At 58.3% G+C, this 9,809-nt stretch overlaps 1 protein-coding gene across 1 annotated transcript in view; it reads left to right on the top strand.

Annotated features, from left to right (window-relative positions):
* Positions 1 to 3,120: 3,120 nt before the first annotated feature.
* elk3 (ETS transcription factor ELK3) overlaps positions 3,121 to 9,809 on the top strand; it is a 103,569-nt gene continuing 96,880 nt past the window's right edge. Inside the window, exon 1 of the mRNA XM_069909940.1 lies at positions 3,121 to 3,442. The gene's annotated coding sequence lies outside the window, so the exon portion shown is untranslated. The remainder of the gene's footprint in view (positions 3,443 to 9,809) is intronic.

Below are 9,809 nucleotides of genomic sequence, written 5' to 3'. Positions count from 1 at the left end.
ACATAAGCTGGTTTAAGCCTGTCAATAGTGAATGACTGTGGCTTCCCACCAATGTCCAATATAAAGGTCGATCTAGTTTGTCTGATTATCCAATAAAGTCCTTCAGAAGGCATCTGCAATGGTTGACCAAGTGTTCTCCTTTGGACGAAGACATATTCACAGTTTTTGAGGTTTTTGGGCACAAAGGAAGAGTGTTCTCCATGCGAAGATGGTGATATAGGAGTCAGTTTTCCTAAAACTTAGCCTGGTCAACTTCCTTAGGATCATCGGTGAAGTTAGAATGGTAGGGGATGAACTCCCCTGGGACCACCAACGGTGTGCCACACATGAGCTCTGCAGATGAAGATTGGAGGTCCTCCTTTGGAGTTGTTCTAATACCCAGTAATACCCAGGGCAGCTTCTCAGCCCAGTTTGGGCTCTCTAACCAAGCCATCAAGGCTGATTTGAGATGTCAATGAAATCTTTCCACCGTTCCATTGGCCTGGGGATAATGAGCATTTGTACGATGAATTGTTGCACTGAGTAAGCGAGACAAGGCTGTCCACAGCGAGGAAGTAAATTGTGGTCCTCTATCCAAAGTATTGGAGTAACCTTCTCCTATGCAGGTTGCTTAACCAAGCTGAAGAGGCCTGCCTCCCCTTTTAGGTCGAACCATTTCTGGAGATCTACGACCGCTATCCACAGTTATGGAGTGGTGCACCCTGGAATCGACCTCAGGCCCCCCGGGCGGCAGCAGGACCTCGGGTTTCTGAAAGACATTATTATTACTTACAATTTTTCAAGCCTCCATTGCTTGTAGGTAGTGGGAAGCCAGTCACAAGGGACACTAAACAAAGTGGGTAAGTGAAAGTGAGATCGACAAAACTTGGCCAGAGCACCTGTACGAATCTATCTCATTGCAAATCCACCGGGGAGAGACAGCAGCCGAGACCGGGTCTGCCCACACCGCTGCCTGAGCACCGAACACAGGCCACCGTCGCCAGGCAAGGCTGCGTCCTCGCACCAACCCTCTTTACTATCTTCTTCAGCATGATGCTGAAACAAGCCAATAAAGACCTCAACAATGAAGACGGTTTACATCCGGTACCGCACGGATGGCAGTCACTTCAATCTGAGGTGCCCGCAAGATCACACCATGACACAAGAGCAACTTGTCCGTGAACTACTCTTTGCAGACGATGCCGCTTTAGTTGCCCATTCAGAGCCAGCTCTCCAGCGCATGACGTCCTGTTTTGCGGAAACTGCCAAAATGTTTGGCCTGGAAGTCAGCCTGAAGAAAACTGAGGTCCTCCATCAGCCAGCTCCCCACCATGACCACCAGCCCCCCCACATCTCCATCGGGTACACTGAACTCAAAACGGTCAACCAGTTTACTACCTTGGCTGCACCATTTCATCTGATGCAAGGATCGACAAAGAGATAGACAACAGACTCGCCAAACCAAATAGCGCCTTTGGAAGACTACACAAAAGAGTCTGGAAAAACACACAAAGATCAGCGTGTACAGAGCCGTTGTCATACCCACGCTCCTGTTCAGCTCTGAATCATGGGTCCTCTACCGGCATCACCTACGGCTCCTAGAACGCTTCCATCAGCGCTGTCTCCGCTTCATCCTCAACATTCATTGGAATGACTTCATCACCAACATCGAAGTACTCGAGCTGGCAGAGTCTGCAAGCATCGAATCCATGCTGCTGAAGACCCACTGCGCTGGGTGGGTCACGTCTCCAGAATGGAGGACCATCGCCTTCCCAAGATCGTGTTCTATGGCAAGCTCTCCACTGTCCACCGAGACAGAGGTGCACCAAAGAAGAGGTACAAGGACTGCTTAAAGAAATCTCTTGGTGCCTGCCACATTGACCACCGCCAGTGGGCTGATATCGCCTCCAACCGTGCATCTTGGCGCTTCACAGTTCGGCGGGCAGCAACCTCCTTTGAAGAAGACCGCAGAGCCCACCTCACTGACAAAGACAAAGGAGGAAAAACCCAACACCCAACCCCAACCCACCAATTTTCCCTTGCAACCGCGGCAACCGTGTCTGCCTGTCCCGCATCGGACTTGTCAGCTACAAACGAGCCTGCAGCTGACGTGGACATTACCCCTCCATAAATCTTCGTCTCTGAAGCCAAGCCAAAGAAAGAATCTCCACATGAAGATTGTGTTTCAGGACCATGTGTAATGGGGATGCTCAGGGGCTGTCAGACCTACAACTATGCCTAGTTCCTCCATCTTGGCAAACTCTTCCTTAGCTAAATGAAACTTCTCTGGAGGCAAGCGACACACTTTAGCCTTTAGCATGGATAGGAGGGCCCTTAATACAAATCCGGTGAGTAACGCTATGCTTTGCAGTTGAAGGAGAAAATTGTAGAGTAGTAATCCACCAGCTTGGAGAATTCATCCACTGGTTTACTTCATGTTTGAAGACAAAGGTGTGTAGGTCAATTGGTGTAATTGGGTCGCATGGGCCAAAAGGGCCTATTACCATGCTGTATGTCTAAATTTAAAATTTAAATGTGGAAGAGAGTTGGGAGTGCCGACCAAGGGAGAGAGGCAGGAGTGGGTGGAGGAGAGAGAGAGAGAGAGAGAGAGAGAGAGGCATGAGTGTGGAGATGAGAGGGAGTGAGATGGAAGTGGGGATTGAAAGGGAGGGGGAATGGTGGGAAGGTGAAATTGGAGGGGGATGTGGGGCCATGGGATTGAGACTGAAGGATATGGAATTCAAAAGTGAGGGATAGGAGAGGGTCTGTGTAGGGAATGAGGGGAGGGAGAGATGGGAGAGCCAGTTGTAGCAGACGAGAGGGAGAATAGTTGGCGAAAGCAGTGGAAGGATGGGACGGGAGGGGAAGGCAGTGGAGGGACGGGACGGGCGGGAGGGGGAGGGGAAGGCGGAGGACGGGAGGGGAGGGGAAGGCGGAGGACGGGAGGGGAGGGGAGGGACGGGACAGGAGGGGGTGTGGAGGAACAGGACGGGAGGAGAGTGGGATGCTGTTGGGGAATGAACTGTGGAAGGTTCGGGAGGGCGGGGTTATGTGGTTTGGCCCCCGTCGAGTGTAAGGGGAAGTTGAAGGGAGGGGTGTTGACCAGCTAATGAGAAGGGAGGGTTATGGAGATGGGAGGGAAGAGGAGAGAAGGGTTTGTGCGTGAGCCGAGGAGACGTCGGACCAAGCAGCAGGGGAACCCCGGTCAGCCGGGGCGAGGGGTCCGGGTGTCTGCGGGCCAGCGAGCGCGGGGGGCCGGGCCGGGCCAGACTTGTTTACACAGACTGCCCGCGCCTGGGGAATAATGCGGAAAGGAAGTGATCCGGAGCTCTTGTCTGCCTGATCCAGCTTCCTGCCCGGCAGGATCTGGTTACCGCAGCAGCTCGCTCCACCATGGGAAGAGGAGGCACTTGAACTTGCCGAGCCGAGGGGAGCGGAGCCCGCCGCCGGCACCAGCTCTCGGGTACGTGGAGCCCCGGCGGAGTTGCAGAGGGGCTGGCACCGAGTCCGGGCACCGTGTCGCACCTCCCCCCACGGCAGTCAGGAAGCCACACGCCGCGGGCCGGGGGAGGGGGAAGTGACGGGTCGAGACAGGGAGTTAAAAGAGTGGGAGGGCATGTTTAAAGTTCCCTCGGGGTCCAGATCTTGACACCCAGGCCTGCACGGGGAGGGGAGGGGGGCTGAGGGAAAACCCCCTGAGGGGAAGGGAGGGGAGAGGGGCTGAGGGAAAACCCCCTGAGGGGAAGGGAGGGGAGAGGGGCTGAGGGAAAACCCTCTGATGTCTGGGACCGGAACGTGTAGCTGGTTGGGAGCGAGTAGGCGGATGCGTTGGCTCTTCTTTGATGAGTTGTGTTGGGTCCCGTGTGTGGAGCCTGCGGTCTGCGAGCAGGGGGAGTGATGGGTGGGCGAGCGGACAGCATTGGCGGGGGGTGGGATGGGCAGGTAGTTGTGAGGAGGGTGGACGTTACTGGGATGTGTTGGCAGGTAGGTGTGAGCGGGATAAGTTAGCAGGCAAGGGTGAACGGGTTGTGTGGACAGAGGGTGCGAGGGGGTGTGTTGGGACGGGGGTGCGAGGGGGTGTGTTGGGACGGGGGTGCGAGAGAGGGTGTTGGGATGTGGGTGTCGGGATGTGGGTGTGAGGGGTTGTGTTGGGATATAGGTTCAATGGGTTGTGTTGGAATGTAACTACGATGAGGTGTGTTCAGATGTAGGTGAGCTGGGATGTGCATTGTGATATTGGTGTGAGAAGTTGTATTTGGATGTAGGTGTGAGAGAATGAGTTGGGGTGTAGGTGAGTTGGGGTGTAGGTGAGTTGGGGAGTAGGTGGGTTGGGGTGTAGGTGAGTTGGGGTGCAGGTGAGTTGGGGTGTAGGTGAGTTGGGGTGTAGGTGAGTTGGGGAGTGGGTGAGTTGGGGAGTGGGTGGGTTGGGGAGTAGGTGGGTTGCGGTGTAGGTGAGTTGGGGTGTAGGTGAGTTGGGGAGTGGGTGAGTTGGGGAGTGGGTGGGTTGGGGAGTAGGTGGGTTGGGGTGGAGGTGGGTTGGGGTGGAGGTGGGTTGGGGTGGAGGTGAGTTGGGGAGGAGGTGGGTTGGGGAGGAGGTGAGTTGGGGAGTGGGTGGGTTGGGGAGTGGGTGGGTTGGGGAGTGGGTGGGTTGGGGAGTGGGTGGGTTGGGGAGTGGGTGGGTTGGGGTGTGGGTGAGTTGGGGTGTGTGTTGGGTTGTGGGGGTGAGCGGGTGTGTTGGGATGTGGGTGTTTTGGGATGTGGGTGTGAGAGTATGTAAGAATGTATATGAGAGGGTGTTTTGGGATGTGGGTGTGAGCGGCTGTTTTGGGATGTGGTTGTGAGAATATGTAAGAATGTATATGAGAGGGTGTGTTGGGATGAAGGTTTGAGATGGGTGAGTTGGGATGTGGGTGTCAGGGTGTGTCGGGACGTGGGTGTGAGCAGGTTTGTGGAGATGTGGGTGTGAGCGGGTGTGTTGGGTTGTAGGTGTGAGCGGTGTGTCGGGATGTGGGTGTGAGCGGGTGTGCCGGGATGTGGGTGTGGACCATGTGTCGGGATGTGGGTGTGGACCATGTGTCGGGATGTGGGTGTGGGAGCATGTGTCGGCATGTGGGTGTGAAAGAGTGAGTTGGGAAGTCGGTGTGAAGGGCTGCGTCGGGATGTCGATGTGAGAGGCTGCGATGATGTGTCGGTGTGAGAGGGTGCGTCGCGATGTCGGTGTGAGTGGGTGCGTCGGGATGTCGGGGTGAGTGGGTGCGTCGGGATGTCGGTGTGAGTGGGTGCGTCAGGATGTCGGTGTGAGTGGGTGCGTCAGGATGTCGGTGTGAGTGGGTGCGTCGGGATGTCGGTGTGAGTGGGTACGTCGGAATGTCGTGAGTGGGTGCCTCGGGTGGTCGGTGTGAGTGGGTGCGTCGGGATTTCGGTGTGAGTGGGTGCATTGGGATGTCGGTGTGAGTGAGTGCGTCGGGATGTCGGTGTGAATGGGTGCGTCGGGATATCGGTGTGAGTGGGTGCGTCGGGATGTCGGTGTGAGAGGGTGAGTCGCGATGTGGGTGCGAGCTGGTGTTTTGGGATGTCGGTGCGAGCGGGCATGTTGGGATGTGGGTTCAAGAGGGTGTGTTGAGATGTGGGAGCAAGCGGGTGTGTCGGGATGTCGGTGCGATAGGCTGTGTCAGGATGTGGGTGCGAGCAGGTGTGTAGGGATGTGGGTGCAAGCGGGTGTGCTGGAATGTTGGTATGAGAGGGATGTGGGTGTGATAGGGTGTGTTGGCATGTGGGTGCAAGAGGGTGTGTTAGGATGTGGTTGCGATTGGGTGTGTTGGTATGTTGGTGTGAGAGGATGTTTTGGAATGTAGGTGTGAGAGGCTGGGTGCGAGAGGTTGTGTCAGGATGTGGATGCGAGAGGGTGTTTCAGGATGTGGGTGCGAGAGGGTGTGTCGAGATGTGTGTGCGAGAGGGTGTGTCGAGATGTGTGTGCGAGAGGGTGTGTCAAGATGTAGGTGCAAGAGGGTGTGTTAGGATGTGGTTGCGAGTGGGTGTGTTGGTATGTTGGTGTGAGAGGATGAGTTGGAATGTGGTTGCGAGTGGGTATGTTGGTGTGAGAGGTTGTTTTGGAATGTAGGTGTGAGAGGCTGGGTGTGAGAGTGTGTGTCGCGATGTGGGTGCGAGAGTCTGTGTCGGGATGTGGGTGCGAGAGTCTGTGTCGGGATGTGGGTGCGAGAGTCTATGTCGGGATGTGGGTGCGAGAGTCTGTGTCGGGATGTGGGTGCGAGAGGTTGTGTCGGGATGTGGGTGTAAATGGGTGTGTCGGGATGTGGGAGTGAGCAGGTGTATCGGGATGTGGTGTGTCGGGACGTGGGGATGAGCGTGTGTGTGGGGATGTGGGTGTGAGCGGGTGTGACAGGATGTAGGTTGGAGCTGTGTGTCGGGATGTGGGTGTGAGCAGGTTTGTGGAGATGTGGGAGTCAGAGGGTGTGTCGGGCTGTAGGTGTGAGTGGTGTGTCGGGATGTGGGTGTGAGCGGGTGTGTCAGGATGTGGGTGTGGAGCATGTGTCGGGATGTGGGTGTGGAGCATGTGTCGGGATGTGGGTGTGGGAGCGTGTGTCGGCATGTGGGTGTGAAAGAGTGAGTCGGGATGTCGGTGTGAAGGGCTGCGTTGGGATGTCGGTGTGAGAGGCTGCGACGATGTGTCGGTGTGAGAGGCTGCATCGCGATGTCGGTGTGAGTGCGTGAGTCAGGATATCAATGTGAGTGGTGCGTCGGGATGTCGGGGTTAGTGGGTGCGTCGGGATGTAGGTGTGAGAGGGTGTGTCGGGATGTGGGTGTGAGTGGGTGCGTCGGGATGTGGGTGCGAGCGGGTGTGTCGGGATGTCGGTACGATAGACTGTGTCAGGATGTGCGTGCAAGCAGGAGTGTAGGGATGAGGGTGCGAGAGGGTGTGTCGGGATGGGGGTGCGAGAGGGTGTGTCGGGATGGGGGTGCGAGAGGGTGTGTCGGGATGGGGGTGCGAGAGGGTGTGTCGGGATGGGGGTGTGAGAGAGTGTGTCGGGATGTGGGTGCGAGAGTCTGTGTCGGGATGTGGGTGCGAGTGGGTGTATCTGGATGTGGGTGCGAGTGGGTGTATCTGGATGTGGGTGCGAGTGGGTGTATCGGGATGTGGGTGCGAGGTGGTGTATCGGGATGTGGGTGCGAGCCGGTGTGTCGGGATGTGGGTACGAGCGGGTGTGTCGGTATGTGGGTGCGAGCGGGTGTGTCGGGATGTGGGTGCAAGCGGTTTTGTCGGGATGTGGGTATGAGTGGTATGTTGGGATGTGGGTGTGATAGGGTGTGTTGTGATGGTGTGAGGTTGATCTTCACTGTTGGCATGAGAGGGTGTGTTGAGATGTGGTTGAGAGCGGGGGCGTCGGGATGTTGGTGTGAGAGGGTGCGTCGGGATGTCGGTGTGAGAGAGTGCGTTAGGATGTGGGTGTATTGGCATGTGGGTGTGTTGGGATGTCGGTTTGAGAAGCTGTGTCGGGCTTTGGGTGTGAGAGGCTGTGTCGGGCTTTGGGTGTGAGAGGCTGTGTCGGGCTTTGGGTGTGAGAAGCTGTGTCGGGCTTTGGGTGTGAGAGGGTGTGTCGGGATCTGGGTGCGAGAGGGTATGTCGGGATGTGGGTGGGAGTGGGTGTTTCGTGATGTGGGTGCGCGAGGGTAGGTCGGGATGTGTATTCAGGATCGTGTGTTGGGGTGTTGGAGTGTGTGTCGTGATGTTGGTGTGAGAGAGTGAGTCGGGATGTCGGCATGAGTGGTTGCGTCGGGTTTTCGGTGTGAGAGGATGCGTCATAATGTGGGTGTGAGAGGGTGCTTCAGGAAGTCGGTGTGAGAGCATCCGTTGGGATGTGGGTGCGCCGGGATGTGGGTGCGCCGGGATGTGGGTGCGCCGGGATGTGGGTGCGCCGGGATGTGGGTGCGCCGGGATGTGGGTGCGCCGGGATGTGGGTGCGCCGGGATGTGGGTGCGCCGGGATGTGGGTGCGCCGGGATGTGGGTGCGCCGGGATGTGGGTGCGCCGGGATGTGGGTGCGCCGGGATGTGGGTGCGCCGGGATGTGGGTGCGCCGGGATGTGGGTGCGCCGGGATGTGGGTGCGCCGGGATGTGGGTGCGCCGGGATGTGGGTGCGCCGGGATGTGGGTGCGCCGGGATGTGGGTGCGCCGGGATGTGGGTGCGCCGGGATGTGGGTGCGCCGGGATGTGGGTGCGCCGGGATGTGGGTGCGCCGGGATGTGGGTGCGCCGGGATGTGGGTGCGCCGGGATGTGGGTGCGCCGGGATGTGGGTGCGCCGGGATGTGGGTGCGCCGGGATGTGGGTGCGCCGGGATGTGGGTGCGCCGGGATGTGGGTGCGCCGGGATGTGGGTGCGCCGGGATGTGGGTGCGCCGGGATGTGGGTGCGCCGGGATGTGGGTGCGCCGGGATGTGGGTGCGCCGGGATGTGGGTGCGCCGGGATGTGGGTGCGCCGGGATGTGGGTGCGCCGGGATGTGGGTGCGCCGGGATGTGGGTGCGCCGGGATGTGGGTGCGCCGGGATGTGGGTGCGCCGGGATGTGGGTGCGCCGGGATGTGGGTGCGCCGGGATGTGGGTGCGCCGGGATGTGGGTGCGCCGGGATGTGGGTGCGCCGGGATGTGGGTGCGCCGGGATGTGGGTGCGCCGGGATGTGGGTGCGCCGGGATGTGGGTGCGCCGGGATGTGGGTGCGCCGGGATGTGGGTGCGCCGGGATGTGGGTGCGCCGGGATGTGGGTGCGCCGGGATGTGGGTGCGCCGGGATGTGGGTGTGAGAATGTGCGTCTGGATGTGGGTGTGAGAATGTGTATCGGGATGTCAGTGTGACAGGATGCGTCGTGATTTGGGTGTGAGAGACTGTCGGGGTATGTTTGTGAGAAGCTTTGTAGGGCTTTGGGTGTGTGAGGGTGTGTCGGGCTTTGGGTGTGAGAGGCTGTGTCGGGCTTTGGGAGTGTGAGGGTGTGTCGGGATCTGGGTGCGAGAGGGTGTGTCGGGATGTCGGTGTGAGTGGGTACGTCGGAATGTCGTTGTGAGTGGGTGCCTTGGGTGGTCGGTGTGAGTGGGTGCGTCGTGATGTCGGTGTGAGTGGGTGCGTCGGGATGTCGGTGTGAGTGAGTGCGTCGGGATGTCGGTGTGAATGGTTGCGTCGGGATGTCGGTGTGAGTGGGTGCGTCGGGATGTCGGTGTGAGTGGGTGCGTCGGGATGTCGGTGTGAGTGGGTGCGTCGGGATGTCGGTGTGAGTGGGTGCGTCGGGATGTCGGAGTGAGAGGGTGAGTCACGATGTCGGTGCGAGCTGGTGTTTTGGGATGTCGGTGCGAGCGGGCGTGTTGGGATGTGGGTTCAAGAGGGTGTGTTGAGATGTGGGAGCAAGCGGGTGTGTCGGGATGTCGGTGCGATAGGCTGTGTCAGGATGTGGGTGCGAGCAGGTGTGCTGGGATGTTGGTATGAGAGGAATGTTGGGATGTGGGTGCAAGAGGGTGTGTTAGGATGTGGTTGCGATTGGGTGTGTTGGTATGTTGGTGTGAGAGGATGTTTTGGAATGTAGGTTTGAGAGGCTGGGTGCGAGAGGTTGTGTCAGGATGTGGATTCGAGAGGGTGTTTCGGGATGTGGGTGCGAGAGGGTGTGTCGAGATGTGGGTGCGAGAGGGTGTGTCAGGATGTAGGTGCAAGAGGGTGTGTTAGGATGTGGTTGCGAGTGGGTGTGTTGGTGTGAGAGGTTGTTTTGGAATGTAGGTGTGAGAGGCTGGGTGTGAGAATGTGTGTCGCGATGTGGGTGCGAGAGTCTGTGT

This window comes from Narcine bancroftii, chromosome 13 (assembly GCF_036971445.1).
Source record: "Narcine bancroftii isolate sNarBan1 chromosome 13, sNarBan1.hap1, whole genome shotgun sequence".
Lineage (NCBI taxonomy): Eukaryota > Metazoa > Chordata > Chondrichthyes > Torpediniformes > Narcinidae > Narcine > Narcine bancroftii.
The sequence above is the reverse complement of the archived record's forward strand: the minus strand, read 5'-3'. Positions and strand labels throughout refer to the sequence as shown.